Source organism: Tiliqua scincoides, chromosome 3, assembly GCF_035046505.1.
Source record: "Tiliqua scincoides isolate rTilSci1 chromosome 3, rTilSci1.hap2, whole genome shotgun sequence".
In the NCBI taxonomy this organism is placed as follows: Eukaryota; Metazoa; Chordata; class Lepidosauria; order Squamata; family Scincidae; genus Tiliqua; species Tiliqua scincoides.
Window position 1 is genome coordinate 178,036,865 of NC_089823.1, and position 19,433 is coordinate 178,056,297.

The following is a 19,433-nucleotide window of genomic DNA, read 5'->3' on the forward strand; positions in this document are numbered from 1 at the left end:
CTGGAAGGGGGTAGCAGGAGAGCATTTTGGACACAGTGTGGGGTGTTTCTGTGTGGAGGAGGGCAGAATGGGGAAGGATTGGGCCCAGAAGGGGGTGGGATTGGTGGCAGCGGTGCACACTGCATCCAAACCCCCTTCCCTGGCCGTGCAGCCCTACATGGGGCTTCCCAGTTTTGTGCCAGCTATATAGCTTGGACAGATCCAAGAAGCCCTATAGGGATGGCTTTCTTCCTTACTCAGGGTAAGGGAAAAAATATCCAGCCATCTTCTGAACTGCATTCGATGCTGCATTGACCATGTGACCTGGCTGTGCCAGTGTAGCTGAGAATTGGGCTGCTGAAATTGGTCTGCTGAAAACAAAATAAAGTAAGCCAAACAGCTGAATTCAAAATCATTGTGCATTGAGTTATTGTTTAATGCATGTTGATGATAGTTTTGAAGCAAAACAGAACATATCTCATAACCCAAATTTTAATAAAACAGGTAATGATGGAAACATCCATCGTCCATTTCAAGTGAAATATCAAGAACTTGTTATTCTGTAATATGAATACTCTGGCTTAAAAGAGCAAACTGCTTTCTTGACATGTCTCATCTTGCTTTTATTTTAATCTGTTCATTCTGTAGTAGACTGAGTGAGAATTTACACACACACAAACACAGAGAGAAAGAGAGAGAGCAATTTTTAAAGAAGCATTTTTTTCTTTATAATTATGTATTCTTTACTTATTAATCAGTGCTACAATTTCCTCTGACATTTAACATAGACATACATTATTTTCATTCATTCCACAAGTTAGTAATTCACTGTATCACTATACACATGGCAAAGACATTGCAAATGTAAATAAATGTAGGCGTATCAGGTTTAACCGCTGTGCTCAGAAATAATATCTTTTTAAATGTGGTGTAACTCACAATCAACTGAATGTCATCACAGCTTCAGAGAAAATGGGCAAGTCTTCGTATAAACTTACTTTTTCACACAGAGACCAAAATCCTGGCATTTCTGCAAAAGTAATGAAGTCTGTAAAACTACAGAAAGGGAAATGTAGCTAATAACTGTATTTATGTTCTTATGTGCTGCTTTTCATTGACTCAAAATAGCATGGCTAATTCCTATTAAATAAATATACTAATTGGATCTTGCAAATGCAAATTTCAACAACAATATTTAAAGCAGAATTATAAGATGCATTACAAGCAACAGCTTTGCAGATGCTTTGATTGTAAATAAGAGATTAGTTTTAAATTCAGATGTGCTGAACAGGTTGGCATAATTTCAGGTACCAGTAGATTTAGGATGCTTGCCAACCTGTGGGAAGTGCAGGAATATTCAGAGCACACTAGGTGTTGTTTTGGGGGTTTTTTCCTCTCATGTATTCAGTCTGAATATTTGCTTCAATAAATTATCACAGCGAGATAGTGAATAAAACAAGCTTGTATTTATTCCTGGATACCTGCCCAGCCACATTTACGTGTACTGGTAGAATTTGTCAACAGGCAATATTGTTTTTGACATAGATGATGAGAGAATTTTTAGGTCCAGAAGTGACTTACTTGGCTAATAAGGAGAAGGAAGTGTTAATTGGCAACTGGTACTGCAGAGAACAAGGGATGCAATGGTGATCAACACACAAGTAATGTAAACCTTGGGACTAGGGCTGGCCCCTGGTTCCAGTGGCCTTTCAGCAAACTGTCCTCCATGGACAAGTCACTATAGCAAGTCACTCCATTACCACCAAATGAAGAAGATAGGTACAGAGATAGGGATCAACAGTGAGCGTTTCTCTGGTCACCCCTGGGTCCTCCACAGCAACTCAAAGATGCTGGCCCAGCCTTGCCTAAGATGAAGATTGCACTAAATCAGGGGTGCCCAAACCTGGGCCCTGAGGCCACTTGCGGCCTCGAGGACTCCCAATCCAGCCTGCAGGGAGCCCCAGTCTCCAGTGAGCCTCTGGCCCTACAGAGACTTGCTGGAGCCCATGCTGGCCTGATGCAACTGCTCTCAGCATGACGGCCAACTGTTTGACTGCCCATGTGAGCTGTGGGACGAAGGCTCCCTCCACTGCTTGATGTTTCACGTCTGTGATGCAACAGCGGCAGCAAAGGAAAAGCTGGCCTTGCTTTATGCAAGGCCTTTATTCATTCATATAAGTTCCATCTCTAATTATATTCATTTGTATAAATTTATTCAAATTTTGAAAGTAAATTAATTCTTTTTTTCCCCCGGCCCCCAACACAGTGTCAGAGAGATGATGTGGCCCTCCTATCGAAACATTTGGACACCCCTGCACTAGATCAAGGATTTCAAACATAAGACTGCGTGATAGTTGACTCTCTCAGTACCACTATCAGCTGCTTGCAGCTGCTGAGCTGCAAAGTGATGCATTGGCAGAAGTGGCACTGCTGAAAGTTTGGTGCTGAGATTGCCCAGTTATCATGGAGGCCACCCTTTCAGCAATGTCCTGAAAATAGGATCAAGATTGGTTTATTTTCTCTGTCATTTGCAGCAAATGGGTTTCTAAGTGAGGAAAAAAAAATGCTTATTTTGAGTCATCCCTTAATGACATCAGTTCCTGCTTAATGACATCACTTCTGACTCTCAGCAGGTGCCATGAATGCTATTTCGCCTGCTGTATGAAAAGAGTTTGTTACCCCTGCACTAGACTGCATTGCAGATCTTGTGGCATAATTTCACAAGAGTAAGCCACAGTGTAATGCACATTGATCCACTCCCTAAAAGCTTGTGTTCTAAAGCTTTTAAGTTCTTTGTTGCTGTGGTTTTACTGTACTTAGGTTTGTTTTAGATTTTACTTAGGGTTGCAGCATTTCATTGATCAATTGATTAGATGTATCTGTTTAAAGTAATCCAACTTTTTTTTTAAAAAATGCCATGATTCATTATAAACCAGATCATATTTAAAAAACAAAAAACAAAAAATGCCTGTTGCAATGCGCATGTTGTATTGGAATCGCAGAAGATCTGGCGAGGAGGTAGAATGTGGTGTCTGCAGTGGCCCCTTTAAGAGTTAAGGATTGGGCTTTCAGTAAAGGGTGTGCTGCACAGCTGCAGCCACTAGAGGCAATTAGGTACCTAAGGATATAAGGAGCACCTGAGGCAGGAAGGGTTGGTGGGTTGTTAGAAGGAGTGCAGGTTGGAGGCAGGAGAGGAGAGGAGACTGACTGGGCTTATTGACTTTGGACTCTGATTTGGCTACTCTGACTGATTTGACTGGCTTACCTGGAATCTGACCTAGGACTGTGACTCAGTTTATTGGCTCTGGACTCTAGTTTGGCAACTTTAACTGATTGGACTGACTGACTTGGAATCTGTGGATTGGGATTTGGCAGAACACATGTATAATCTGGAAAGGAAGTACTGTACACTTTGCACTATTCAGTTGAATTCTAAGTAGCAAGAGTGGAAGGACATTCCTGCAAGGGAACTTCTGCAAACTTGCTCCCAGCATCACCCCCCTGTACTCAACAGAAAGGATGCTCCTGTAACCAGGGGCCCTCAGGAATGGAGCTTCGTGATGCTTGGGGCACTGCAGGAGGACTAGGGAACAGTCCAAATTGTGGAAACTTTGTGGGAACTTCCACACAGCATACTTCAAATCCAACCCATTGCTTTAGTGCAGTGGTATTCAGACTGGAGCGTTGTGATGCCCCAGACCAGGGGTCGGCAACCTGCGGCTCTAGAGCCGCATGTGGCTCTTTCAGCTGTCTGCTTCGGCTCCTCCAGGTGCAAGTGGCAAAGAGTGTGAGAGGAGGCACCTGTGTTGGGAGTGCAGGCTGCTTCCCTCCTCTCCCTTCACCCCCACCTGCCCCGCATTGGTTTCCCTTTTCAATTTTGCCTGCTCTGCAGGTTTAAGCTCCCTGTTTTTCCCTTCCCCAACTCTCCAGCAGGCTCAGCCAATCAGCATCCAGCAGGCTCCTGGCTTTTTCAGTTGGAATGGCTCAGGGCCCTTCACTGGCTGACCACCAGCCAATCCTGAGCCGCCTTCCTCCTCAGCCATTGCAAGCCCTTGCAAGCCCTCACTCAGTGCAAGGAGAGGCTTTTCCTCCACAGCAGAGGAGACATCCTGTGTGTCTACTCAGTAGTAAGCCCCATTACAGTGGATGAAGCTTACTCCCAGGAAAGGGTGCCTGGGATTGCAGCCATGGAGCCTGCTCCTATGTGTGTCTACTCAGTTGTAAGCCTCATTACATCGGATGAAGCTTACTCCCAGGAAAGGGTGCCTGGGATGGCATCCTTGAAGCCTGCTCAAGGCCAAGTGCAAGGACGGGTGAGTGGGAGCAGGTCTGTTCCAGAGTAAGCCCCAGTAGTCCCTGGGCTACTCCCAGGAAGGTGTGGAGGGCTGTATCCTCAGCCTCCTCCTGTGCAGGTCTACTCACAAGTAAGCCCCGCTGTAGTCAGTGGGGTTTCCTCCCAGGAAGGTGTGGAGGGCTGCAGCCTCAGCCCCCTCTTATGCAGGTCTACTCACAAGTAGTCAGTGAGGCTTCCTCCCAGGAAAGTGTGGAGAGGACTGCAACCTGAGAGCTCCAACCAACTTGTCTGCTCAGAAGTCCCATTGTAGTCAATGGGGCTTACTCCCAGGATAGTGTGGAGAGGGTTGCAGCCTGAGTGAGGGAGGGAGGGCAGGCAGGGCAGAAGCTGGCCTGTGGCTGCCCCCCCTTCTTCTCTTCCCCACCTCTGGAGTCTGTGTCCTTTCTTCCTTCCAGCAGGGTGCCTCTGGAAGGTGGGGGGAGTGCTTTAGTATCCATGTAAGATAAGCAGATGTCATAACTACCACATGTATTGGAATCCTGGAAGATCTGGCGAGGAGGTAGATGTGGTCTCAGCAGTGGCCCCTTTAAGGGTAAGGCCTGGGCATCCAGCAGACTGTGCTGCACAGCTGCAGCCACTTGAAGGCAATAGGGCCCTCAGAGATATAAGGAGCACCTGAGGAAGGGGGTGTGGGTTGTAGGAGTGCAGGTTGGAGGCAGGAGAGGAGACTGGCTTGGCTTCCTGACTTTGACTTGGATACTCTGACACTGGAGTTTGGTGTGTGGCTGCTGTGCCCAAGACCTGCTGAGGACCCAGGGTCTGCTGTAGTGGTGGGAGGCTGCTGGCAGGAGAGAGGACCTCTGCAGGTTGAACAGGCGAGCTACCCTGGAGGTGCAGTCCAGCAGGACTGCAGGGCAGAACCAGGGTCATTTGTTGGGGGAAAGAAGGGGAGCTAATTTGCTTAAAGTGGGCATAATTCTCCAGGCAGAGAATGGCCTTGGAATCAGGCAAAGCACCATAGAGGACCAGGCGTCTGAAAACACAGGACAAGAATGTATGACAAAACTAACTAAAAGCTACAAGAGGGGGCTACATTATTAAAATGGGACCTATAAGAGCATAAAGGTGAAAAAAAACTATATATGCAGTATTATCTTCGTTTTAGATGTCAAAAGGGTTTTGTGGCTCCTGAGGTTTTTTTCCCCTCCGTAAAATGGGTCCAAACGGCTCTTTGAGTCTTTAAGGTTGCCGACCCCTGCCCCAGACTGAAGGCCCTGGCCTCTGCCCCCTTAAGGGGCGGGGGCAGGGAGGAAGGCAGCGACTCAATCTCCAGGATAGCATCGCTAACGGGGCTGCAGGGATTGGGATGCACTCACCAGTCCTTGCAGCAGCCTTCCTGGGGTGCGGGGAGCCCTGTGTGAGCACCCGCAGGGCTCGCCAGCTGGTTGTGAAAGTTTCAAGTTTCACTTTGAACCAGCTGGGGAGCCCTGCAGGCACTTGTGCAGGGCTCCCCACACTCCCAGAATGATGCTGCAGGGACTGGTGAGTGCATCCCATTCCCTGCAGCCCCCCCTGAGCGGCACGATCCTGGGGATCAATGTCACTGCCTTCCCCCTGCCCCCGATGCCTCCTCCCCTCCCTTGCAAGAACTTACTGCACTTTTCAAACTCTCAGAGATTTTGAAAACCGAAGCTTTAGTCAGATGCATACTCTATTAATCAATTGAAATGCCTATAACAAATTAGCAGCCCAATATTGTACTAATTAAACCAACTCCCTCTTTCCCCCACCATTGCCAATGGAGCGTGCACTGCAGCAAACCAGGGGAAAAGGCCTGGAGGTCATCTTGAGGTATTGACAGGCAACCATGCACTGAATGTAGGTATATCAGGTTTAACCACTGTACTCTGAAATAATGTCTTTTTAAATGTAGTTGAACTCACAATCAAACTGAATGTCATCACTGCTTCAGAGAGAATGGACAGGTCTTCATGCAAACGTTTCACACACACACACACACACACACACACACACACACACACCACAACACTGGCACTTCTGCAAAAGTAATGAAGTCTCTGAAACTACAGAAAGTGAAATTCAACTAGAAACTGTATGTTCTTGTGTGCTTTTTTCATTGACTCAAAATAGTGTGGCTATTTAGCATGGCTGAACCAACTCCAGCTGTTTCATCATGTAGAAGTTCAATAATGACTGCTGCTTTTACTGTCAATACTTCCTGTGATCTTGGGGGGTTTCTTCCTCTTTCCCCTCAGGCAGGCAATTCTGCTTCAAAAGGGTTACCAAGGGACATACTTATGCACAGCCCATGAAGACTGATGCTGAACTTAAAGGCTTTATTTTTTCCTGCCCCCTTGGCCAATGAAACATACAAACACAAAGCAGGGCTGCTCTCACTCTGATTCAGGGGTTTTTTTCATCCCAAGCAGAGCACCTTCGGTTGGAGGTTTGATTTCTGGGCTTAGGTGGAGGCTATCCAGCCCCCTCTGGGTAAGGAATGTTGGGGGTACTCACCACCCTATTCACCCCTGGATCAAGATGTCAGGAGTCAGCGTGGTGGCTGCTCACCTTATGGTTGGTTCTCTCCCCTGAGGTGGGACCCTCATGTGACCCCGGGCTATGTTGGGGAAGCCTCCGTGAGGTTCCCTGACTCTGTAAACTGTGCTTCCGGAAAACCAGAAGCACAGTTTCCAACCCTGTCAGGAGCCTCAGAGAGACTTCCATGGGGTCCCAGAGGCTAGTGCCCTGGGCTTTTACCCCATCTATGGCAGGTCCACAACTGACTGGGATCCACTTTTTAGAATGAGAATCTGTCAGGACTCACCGGAAATGATGTCATGACCAGAAGTGACATCATCAAGCAGGAACATTTTTAACAATCCTAGGCTGCAATCCTACCCACACTTACCCAGGAATAAGTCCCATTTACTATCATTGTTAAAAGCATATACAAAGTAGCCTGTTAAAAGTACAGATCTGTTACATTTCCCCACTGCAGTCACATGCCATGGTAGCATCAAGTCTAATATATTAAAAATAAAATATTGAAATGAATGGGAACCCAACTGAAATTGGCTCACGACCCACCTAGTGGGTCCTGACCCACAGTTTGAGAAACACTGTTCTAGGCAATAATGTAATCCTCAGAGCCCAATCCTATGCCTGTCTACTCTTAAATCTTATTATAGTAAATGGAGCTTACTCTCAGGAAACTGGGGATAGGATTGCAGCCTGAGAGCCCAATCCTATGCATGCCTACTCAGAAGTAAGTCCCATTATAGTCAATGGGTCTTACTCCCAAGTAAATGTGGATAGGATTACAGCCTAAATCTGTTTATCAGGACTTGTGTTTCATTGAAACTGGACTGATATTCATGTAAATTCACATAGGACTGAGACAGTATTTTCAGACAGTCTGCTTATTTTCAAAGCAAATTGGTTTGGGTATGTCCACAGCAATTCATTTTTGTACAATTTGCCAATGAAAGCATTAGGAACTGGTGTAGTCCAAATTGCATTCTGTGACCTGTTGTTGACTGTCCCTGCTAGCACTTGGAATTGGGCTGGAAACAGACTAGCAATCAGGGAAGTTCTTTAAAGACTGGAGAAATGTTAATAGCTCATGGTCCCAGCTGGAATCCTAGCATAGCATTCTGGAATAATTGAAATTTCTGGACTGTTTTAAGGGTAACCCCACTTATCAAACACAGCAATAGTCTAAATAGGAACTGACCAGAGTGTAGATATGGCTAGAGTATCCCTGTTCAGGAAAGGTCACAACTGGTGCACCGTAAAGACATCTGTGCTTCCAAAGATATTGTTGTATCTGGAAAGAACCCTCAGACTATGAAATTGATCTTTAAGAGAAAAACAATCCCATTTAAAAGCAATGGAACTCCATCTTCGTATATAATGCCTGGTTAATTGGTAGCTGCTTAATGAGCATCAGAAAAACCTTATGATAGTGGTATTCAAACTGGGGCATCATGATGCCCCAGCCTGAGGGTCCTGGTCCCTTTCCCCTTAAGGGGCAGGGGCAGCCAGGAGGCAGGGAGGAGGCAGTGGCTTGATCCCCAGGATCACGCCGCTTGGGGGCTGCAGGGCCTTGGTGCACTTGCCCAAGCCCCCTGTAGTCCCCCTGGGGTGCAGGGAGCCCTGTCGAAGGTAGCGCCTGCAAGGCTCACTTTCCCAGACCCGAGGAGCCCTGCAGGTGTTCACGCCCAGCTCGCTGCGGCCAGGGATGGCTGCTGCAGGGACTGGAGGGTGCACCCCAGTCCCTGCAGCCCGGTCAAAAGAGGAAGAGGAGTGATTGCGCACTGCTTCCGGTTTAGTGGAGCGGGGCACGATTGCTCCCCTTCACCTTCCCGGACCAGGGGAGCCTTGCCGAAGGTCGTGCAGGGCTCCCCGCACCCCAGGGGGGCTGCAGGGGGCTTGGGAAGGTGCACCAAGCCCCTGCAGCCCCCTGAGTGGCGCGATCCTGGGGATCACACTGCTGCCTCCCCCTGCCCCCACAAAGACTTACTGTGGGATTCAAACACCTTTCGAGTTTGAAAACTGCAGCCTTATGAGGAAGGAAAGATGAGATTAGAGGATATTTTGGGTGCAATCCTAACCCAGACATAAGAGCAATCTAGCTCCGAAGTAAGGGAACAAAATTCCCTTACTTTGAGGAGACCTCCATGAGTGCCACCTAGCTGCAGGATGCAGCACATTTCCATTGGCACCTCTATGCCAGTGCTGGAAAGCTGGTTAAGATTTCAGCCTAAGTGACTTTTCATTGCAAGCTTCATAGCAAGTAGGGACATGAGATGGGTTGTCACAATACTCTCTCTGCTACAACAACACTTTGGAAAAGGAGCAGTGCGACAGTCTAACTTTTTCTCTGGATAACATGCATAGACTTTCACAATCTTGGTTATTATATCTCACTTTTCCTTTTAAGGTTCAGAGCACTTTACAACAGTCTTCTGTCTGGATTCTCACCAAGTCTTCCACACCTGCTTAGCTTTAACAATGCCATAGCATCAGGTACTTCCAGACCATTCACTGTTTGCATGTTCACTAAGGTGTATTGGTTTCACAGCAGAGATTCCATAATTTACTTTGTGATTTTACTTCACTGCTTATTAATTTCTAAAATGAGAGATATAGGGGCTCAAACCACTCTGCATGTCATTACCTGTGATTTTGAAATTTTGTTGTCTAATTCCAAATGTCTTGGAACAGGTTAAAATTACTTGGTCTGTATTCGGAACATGCTCAGAGACACTCCTCTCTTTACCTTCAAATCCCATATTCCAGAGCTGGTCCCTGGCTCATATTCATTTTTTGGCATCAGCACAGCAGTACTTCTTTAAATCAAGTATTACTTTGGTTTATTTTTTTCTCTTCAAAGTACACCAAAAATTTGTAATCATTTTTGACATTCCACACTAAATACAGCCATGAAGATTGACTTGAGATGAGTTTATAAAACATATTTGTTGCTTGATGACTACAAGCAATGACTCATCTAGATATGACTCTCATGTCATATCTAGATGACATGAGAGTCATCTAGAGACATGAGAGCAACCATCATATACACATCAAACAATACTTTCCCTGCTAACTGGGCAAATAGGCACTTTTCCAAGTGGTGCTCCTCTTGTATTTTGCAGGGGAAGAGTAACTGTTCCTCTTCATTCCAGTGCAATGTCTTTTCTATCTATTTCACATTTATTTTTATTTTTCACATTTTTATAGCTATTCACTTGCGTTCTGCATCTTTTTAAATTGTGACCCCTTTTGGAACAGGGAACCATTTAGTCATTTGATTTTCTCTGTCAACCACTTTGTGAACTTATTGTTGTTGTTGTTGAAAAGCAGTATATACCCTCATCAACAACAACAATAACAACAACACAGAGTTTTCTGATATCACTTCACCTGATATCGCTTCATAGACAAATATGTTTCAATCAAGGTAGTTCATACGTTTTGTGAATGATTAAGAAACAGGAGATTGAGTGGTCACACTAAGACTCTGTGAATCTTGAATATGTGAATTCACTAGCTTGGATGGCTTCAAAAAGGGATTGGATAAAGTCATGAAGGACAGGTCCCATCAGTGGCTACTAGTCATGGTGGTTCTGCATTTTTTCCAGGTTCAGCAGCAATTTGCCTCTGAATACCTCTCAGAGGGGAGCAATGGTGGAAGTGAAGTATGCTTTTTCTCCTACTTATGGGCTTCCTCCAGGCAGCGGGAGCACCATTGGGTGAAACAGGCCTTTGGCCTGATCCAGCAGGACATTTCTTAAGTTTTTTTTTTTTTTAATTTGTGCTAAATTCATTCAGTCAAAGCAGAAACCAAAACCACCCACAGAAAACTAAAATATCAAGACATCACCATGAAAAGACCCCATCGTTTTCTTCCACAGCACTGACCTCTGCCATAATGACTGATAGTCAGATGCTCCTGAAACCTTTTAACTCACCTAACCTCTGGGCAGTTTAGCCATCTGTCACCTGGGGATGAAACATACAACTACCACCTTGTTAACCACTACTGATGAGTTTCCCAGCAGCACTTTTAGATGTTTCAAATACCTATATTCATTTTAGGCTGTAACTGGATATCTTGTTTTAGGATTTGGCCATGCAAGAAGCCAGTCACTTCTGAAGGTTTCTGAGCACCTGAACTCCTAGCAATTTTAATAAGCTTTGAAAGCACTTGGCTTTCAAATTTTCTTCAATAAGCTGCCTTTCAGCATCAAGCAGAACTGGGTCTTGTCTACAGAATTAATCTTTGTAGATACACTCAAACAGGGAAACAATATCTATGTCCCAGGAACACTTGAAAGGAAAGGGTTGTCGATATTAAATAAAAGCTCTCCTGTTTGATGGCGATGGCTGTTGTTGTTAGCCCATTAAGGTGCGTTATTTTGATTCTGAATAAGTCTTTCTAAATGTAAGCTAGATCAAACCACAGTTTTCTTCAGTGCTCTCAGTGGATTAAATTCTGCCTTTGGTGGCACTATTTCCCCTGAATTTAACAAACCAGGATCTCACACCATGTAAGAACAATCAGCAGACCTGAAAAAAGATTCATTTTTGAGTTCTAAGGTCACAATCATAAAGTCCAGATTGTATCCTGATATTGCGCTGTAACTCTGTAGAGATTCCTCATGGGAATAAAATCAAATTAAAAAGTAGTTAGCTGACACCTAGAACTACTGGAACTCACTTTGAGCAGGATATAATGCTCTATTGCATAAAAACTACAGTAAATATTTCTGCCTAAAGGAACCCTAAGCATAGATAAATACAACCTGCTACCACCAGAGCTTATGCCCATCTAGATGCCCAGACAGGAACAGGGGTAAGCTCTGCTGGTGGCAGGTTGCATTTGTCTATGCTTAGGGTTACTTCGAGCTTTTGGCAGGAATATTTGCTGTAGTTTTTATGCAGTAGAGCAGTGTTTCTCAAACTGTGGGTTGGGACCCACTAGGTGGATCGCGAGCCAATTTCAGGTGGGTCCCCATTCATTTCAGTATTTTATGTTTAATATATTAGACTTGATGTTACTATGTTATGTGACTGCATTTGGGGAAATGTTCCACACCTGTGCTTTTAACAAGCTACTATGTATATTCTTTTTAACAATGATAGTAAATGGAACTTGCTCCTGGGTAAGTGTGGGTAGGATTTAGGCTAGGATTGTTAAAAATTTTCCTGCTTGATGAGTCACTTCTGGTCATGACATCACTTCCGGTGGGTCCTGACAAGATTCTCATTCTAAAAAGTGAGTCCCGGTGCTAAATGTGTGAGAACCACTGTAGTAGAGCATGATATTCTGCTCGAAGTGAGTTCCAGTAGTTCTACGTGTCAGCTAACTAAATTTTATTTTATTCCCTTGAGAAAGCTCTACAGCAGGGGTGCTCAATAGGTGGATCGCGATCTACCGGTAGATCGCGAGGCAAAATGAGTAGATCGCGGAGTACCAACCCCCCCCTTCAGGTGCCTCTGGGAGGAAACACCGGGAGTAAGGCCCATTGTACTCAATGGGGCTTACTCCCAGGTAAGTGTGGCTAGGATTGCAGCCTCACAGCCTAATCCTAGGCATGCCTACTCAGGAGTAAGTCCTGTTATACTCAGTGGGGCTCAAGGTACACCAACATACATTGTACACATAAATGTTATATGTTATGATGGCGTGAACATTGTAAAAAAAACTCTGGTAGATCTCCGGGCCTTGCTGGGTTTCAAAGTAGCTCTCGAGCCAAAAAAAGTGTGAGCACCCCTGCTCTACAGGGTTTTGGCGAAATATCAGAATATGATCTAGACTTTGTGACTGTAACCTTAGAACTCAAAAATGAATCTTTGAGATGGTAACTCTGGCTACAGAAGCCTTAGTGACTACAATGTTAGCAAAATCTAATGGGCCAATCCTATCTAACGCCCCATGTGGCGATCCAATAGCAGCGGCGCAGCCTCTACTGTATCCCATGGAGGGAGTTTTGGCTACTGGAGACCTTCTTGGGGTAAGGAGACATTTACCCCTTGCTCCAGAGTAAACCCCAGCAACCGCCATGCATAACCCTATAGCTGAAGATCAGGCTCCTGCCCTCTATCTTCAGGAATGGTGCTCCATGTAAAATAGTTTCAGACGTTAGTCAAGTTGTGCATTGGCTGAGGACTCACACCCATCAGAGGACCATCCAATTGGGCAGGCCCCTGAAACTTCAGTACAGGGTCAGCAGTAGCATCCAAAGCGTCTGTGGAACTCCTTGCCACAGGATGTGGTGCTGGCGTCTAGCCTAGACGCCTTTAAAAGGAGATTGGACAAGTTTCTGGAGGAAAAATCCATTACGGGGTACAAGCCATGATGTGTATGCACAACCTCCTGATTTTAGAAATGGGTTATGTCAGAATGCCAGATGCAAGGGAGGGCACCAGGATGCAGGTCTCTTGTTATCTGGTGTGCTCCCTGGGGCATTTGGTGGGCTGCTGTGATATACAGGAAGCTGGACTAGATGGGCCTATGGCCTGATCCAGTGGGGCTGTTCTTATGTTCTTATGTCATTAGGGGAGATAGTGAGATGCACCATGGGTGGTCCAGTGCAAGACTGCCCCAGAGTCCCCAGAAATCTGGTGCTGACATTATTTCATATGGATATCTAGCCTATTTTCAACTATGTGGTTTGGCTTGTGGTTGCCATACATTGTGGGTTTCAAAGCCTTAAAGTCTCCCACAGTGAAGTCATCTTAGTGTTTGTACGATTTTGATGAGTGAGCATGATCACAGTGAAATTCACAGGGAAGTTGAGTGCTAATGATCTCACTTTCTCTAGCCTGTCCCAAAAGATACGTTCAAAGATGTTTTACTAGGTTCTGGAGGGACCATTTAATGAGTAATGCAATTGGTACCTGTGGGCATAGGACACTGATTTACAACCCTTTAGTATACCAGATGCCAAAAGAATAGAAGTCTGCATTATGGCCAGTTATCTGCCATTAGTAAAAAGGTGCCCCAGTATTCAGGGCCACAGCTGTTTGGCAGGAAAACTTCTATTTTTCCATTTTATAAAATAATCATTCAAGATTATGATTTGTAGACATAGGTACAAGCTCGATGGTTTTTTTTAATCCCTTGAGTGTGGGGGAAAAGTAATAGGATAAAATCCATAATTCCACATTTAAAATATTTAAGGAAACTGCAAAAAACTACAGACATTTTCTGTTTTGTTGAGGGGCAATATATATTACCATTTAGAACAATTCTTATCAATCCCATAACCTTGCCTCTAATGATGAGGATTGCATGCACATACAGTACTTAGAAAATTCTGCTAGATTATAAGAAATGTCTGCTGCAGGTCAGCTAATGAAATTATCACCTGATGTTTGGAGCCTGCTCACTTTTTACCACTCCATGTTGATCTAATGTAGGGTTCTTCAACCTTGAAGTCGTAACCCCAATGGAATCACGAAGCCTCCATTGTGGGGTCGCAGCAGCCTACGGGAATGAAATAGGTTGAAGACCACTGGACTAGAGCACTGCCAGGTAAATGGGGAGGCCTCCAGTGTACCCCTTCAGGTACTAGGAGATTGTGTCCCAGTCCTCCTCAGGTTCTTAGTAGTTGTGTTTTCTTAGCAAATAGTTTTCAATAGTGCCAGACTTCATGGTAAATCTTTCTACTCTAACCAAAATAATATTTGGTTAGAGTGAACAATTCTGGAAGATTATAACAGGGGTTTGGAGTGGATGGCAATGGGAACAGGGAGTGGGTGGATAGGTTCCCAGGAGAGGAGCAGGGTCAGTGGTGGGTCCCCAGTTTCTTTCTTTCTTTCTTTCTTTCTTTCTTTCTTTCTTTCTTTCTTTCTTTCTTTCTTTCTTTCTTTCGGGTCGTGGCACGAAAAAGGTTGAAGACCACTGATCTAATGGATACAAAAATTAGTTTCAGGGGGATTTCTCTTGTCTCCTGAAATGCCATTTGCTCTACTCCACCCCCTTCCTGAAGATCCTCCAAAACTCAGGAGAGGCTTTTTAGGGGTACAGGATGCTGTTGTCAGGAGGAAAGGCCGGAGAAGATCCCTTGCATGAATATGAGTCCAACAGACATTAAGACCTTTGTTTTAACAGAAACACAGTGACTTAAGTGATGGAACAACTCTCCTGAGCACACTTAACTTAGAAGTAAATTCCTTTTATATCACAGACATGTGTTCAAAGTTTAAAACTAGGTGAGAGCCAAACTGTCATGCATTTTAAGAGCTACCCTTACTGTTTCTAAGTGATTCTTTTAAAAAGTAAAATAAGTGTATTAACAACAAAACCTGGAATATTAGTGGATGCTTGTGTTAGCCAACAATATATTGAATGTTGATTTTTTTTTTCTAAGTGTTTTTGATAGAGGTCTTCACAATTCAGATTCCCAATAGATATCTGGAGTTTATATTCCAGAGTGTATGCACATTTAAATTAATGCTTTACCCAACCTAGTGGCAAGACATTCATTTGTTGATTTTTACATAATAAGCTATAAAGTGATCATCTTCTAGAATATAAATTTTAAAGTGATGCTTCATGTAATATCAGTCGAATTTTAACTGATGGCGGCTCCATTGAATTTTAATTTGAATATTTTGGCAGAATTCCATTTTATAAATGCAATATGAATAAGCCAATATTATTAAAAACACACACAGATGACACTCTAGGGAATTTACTATATAGTTAATTTGATGGAGTGCTAATAGGCCTTCTGTGTGTCGCTGATTTTTCTTACCAATTGCTTTAAATGCTTATTTCGTGTTGGATCAACAAAAAGAACAGGGTCATATCATAGGATTAATCTCCCTGTTTAAAAGATCCTCTGAAATAGTCATGGACTGCCTTGGAATTGTTCAGCATGCCAGTCCTTCTCTTCATCAGAATCAGAAAGAACTCCTTAAGCCATGCAGAGGAGTGAAAAATCAGCTCCCTAACTAATCTATCATGTAAAGATATCTATTATTTTTGAATGATGCATCCAGAGAAACTTTCCATTGACCTCTAAAGCAGACAGGCCACAGTGGAGCTCTTATCTCGTTTAACTTCAGTGACACTTTGCTGAAATCAACATAGGCGAGTGGATATGGAGAGATTAAATGCAGAATGGCCTGCAAGGTGAATGGAATCTGAATCTAAGCAATGCTGTTTAAGGAGCATTATATGAAGTGGGAAGGAAAAACTTCAAAATGCCTCCATGTTAAGTGGCCATGTTTTATTTTGCCTTTCCCATCCAGACATCATTAATCTCCAAAGGACAACACCATTATTTTTGACCTTTTACTGTTGAGGGCATAAGGTTAGGAGGTTTGCTCTAGTAATTACCAATCAGTCTGACAAAGTAACCTTAATTAGTGAGATTTTTTTCGTATCACATATAGGAAAGGAGCATAAGTGAGAACACATGCTATTATGATTTAACACCTTGCTCACATCTCATGTATACTCTTTGTCTTCTGCTGTCACCAATGTAATTAGGCAGTAGAGATGCAATGGATTCAGATGTTGTCAATACCTCCCTAGTTCTCTAAATGTTCTGCATAGGAGAAAAAAGCTATAGGAAAGGCTATTGGAAGATTAAATCCCATGGAAAATGTATTGAAATCCTCATTCCCCTTAGTATTTGCTCAACACAATCCATTTTGCTTTTTAAATATTATTTACAGCTTGGACACGATCAGAATGCACTTTTCCTACCTATTAGCCAAGTCTGACATATGAGGGTGCAGGGACAGAAGGTAAAACAGAACCGCCCCACCAGAGTTCTTTGAAAACTGCCACCACCACCACTGCAGTGGCTGTGATCATGCAAAGGCTTGCAACCCATGCACTCCAGCCTCTCACAACACATGGGGTGTGTTTATGTACTCATCACTACTGCAGCAATGCTTTTGAAGTACCCCCAGCAGGGGGGCGCTGCCTCACCTTCCACCCCCATGCCGCACATCACTGACGTCTGAAAAGCAATATGATAACATTAGTTTGAAAAAGAGCTTCTGCCTGACTGATCAGCCAACCCTAATCCTGCAAAGAACCTTTCCCGCACAAAGAGTGCATTCTGCTAGGATACTTCTGTTTTGTGCACCTTTGTTTTCTGTTGCTTACAATGCATTTGTCATATGCCTGCCCTTTCCAACGCTACTATATCTGACATGCTTTTTTTCTGTCCATGTGCCTCATCATCCCTAAGGATAGAAGAGCAGGCTTTGTTTGTCCAGCTCAGAAGGGTACTGTCTTGGGCAGCAGGAAAGTGCTCATCCCTTCCATTACCCCTCCTAGAATATTCTACTCTCCTTCCCTGAATACTGAGCATTTTTTCCTTTATTTTTTAAAGGTTTGTTGCCTTTTAGGCCTTTAAAGGCCTGTCCCAGTGAGCGCAACCTGCAGGTCCTCCGAGCTGCTCGCAGCAAAGTCCAGCAGATTGCCAGGAGATGTGCTAACGACTACTGGCTCCAGCTCTGTTCTGAGATACAGATAGCAGTTGACACGGGCAACATCAAGGGGATGTATGATGGTATCAAGCAGGCCCTAGGTCCAACGCAGAAGAAAATTGCCCCTCTGAAGTCTGCCACAGGCGAGGTCATCCAGGATCGGACGCAGCAGATGGAACGCTGGGTGCAGCACTATTCTGAGCTATACTCCAGAGAAAATGTAGTCACCGAAGAAGAGCTGAACAACATTGAGTGCCTGCCTGTGTTGGAGGAGCTTGACAGTGAACCAACCCTAGAAGAACTTCACGTGGCCCTGGACTCCCTTGCCTTTGGCAAGGCACCTGGAAAAGACAGCATCCCTGCTGAAGTCCTAAAGTGCTGCAAAGAGATCATCGTCACTGAGCTGCATGAAATCCTCTGTCTCTGCTGGAGAGAAGGTGGAGTACCTCAAGACATGAGGGATGCAAACATCATCACGCTGTACAAGAACAAAGGCGACGGGTGACTGCAACAACTACCGTGGCATCTCTCTCCTTAGCGTTGTAGGAAAGTTGTTTGCCCGAGTTGCACTAAAGAGACTCCAGGTACTTGCAGAGAGCATTTATCCAGAATCACAGTGCGGATTCCGAGCCAACAGGTCCACCACTGATATGGTATTCTCCCTTAGACAACTGCAGGAAAAATGCAGGGAACAATGACAGCCACTCTTTATAGCCTTCATAGATCTCACGAAGGCCTTCGACCTGGTAAGCAGGGATGGCCTCTTCAAGATTCTCCCCAAGATTGGATGTCCACCCAGGCTCCTCAGCATCATCAGATCCTTCCACAAGGACATGAAGGGCACTGTTGTCTTCGATGGCTCCACATCAGACCCCTTTGACATCCGAAGCGGCATGAAGCAGGGCTGTGTTCTTGCACCAACCTTGTTTGGGATTTTCTTCGCTGTCCTGCTGAAGCATGCATTTGGAACTGCAACAGAAGGCATCTATCTCCGGACCAGATCAGATGGAAAGCTCTTCAACCTCTCCAGACTGAGAGCAAAATCCAAAGTCCAGCTGAAATGTCTGCGTGACTTCCTCTTTGCCGACGATGCAGCTATCACTACCCACTCTGCCAAAGATCTCCAGCAGCTCATGGATCATTTTAGCAAGGCCTGCCAAGATTTTGGACTGACGATCAGCCTGAAGAAAACACAGGTCATGGTTCAGGACGTGGACTCGCCTCCCTGCATTACAATCTCTGAGCATGAACTGGAGGTTGTCCATGACTTTGTGTACCTTGGCTCAACTATCTCCGACACTCTTTCTCTCGATACCGAACTAAACAAACGCATTGGTAAAGCAGCTACCACGTTTTCCAGACTCACAAAGAGAGTCTGGTCCAACAAGAAGATGACGGAACATACCAAGATCCAGGTCTACAGAGCTTGCGTCCTGAGTATACTTCTGTACTGCAGCGAGTCATGGACTCTTCGCTCACAACAGGAGAGGAAACTGAACGCTTTCCACATGCGCTGCCTCCGACGCATTCTCGGCATCACCTGGCAGGACAAAGTTCCAAACAACACAGTCCTGGAACGTGCTGGAATCCCTAGCATGTATTGAAACAGAGACGCCTGCATTGGCTCGGTCATGTCGTGAGAATGGATGATGGCCGGATCCCAAAGGATCTCCTCTATGGAGAACTCGTGCAAGGAAAGTGCCCTACAGGTAGACCACAGCTGCGATACAAGGACATCTGCAAGAGGGATCTGAAGGCCTTAGGAGTGGACCTCAACAAGTGGGAAACCCTGGCCTCTGAGCGGCCTGCTTGGAGGCAGGCTGTGCAGCATGGCCTTTCCCAGTTTGAAGAGACACTTGGCCAACAGTCTAAGAGGCAAAGAAGGAAGGCCCATAGCCAGGGAGACAGACCAGGGACAGACTGCACTTGCTCCCAGTGTGGAAGGGATTGTCACTCCCGAATCAGCCTTTTCAGCCACACTAGACGCTGTTCCAGAACCACCTTTCAGAGCGCGATACCATAGTCTTTCGAGACTGAAGGTTGTCAACTACTGCCTTTTAATTTGCAGAGAACATAAAGGAAGGATTCTGCTCAATTGCTTGGAACATATGACTACTTTCTAGTAGTTATGGAAGTAGTTCTACTACTACTAGTTATGAAAAAGGCTTCAGTAGTC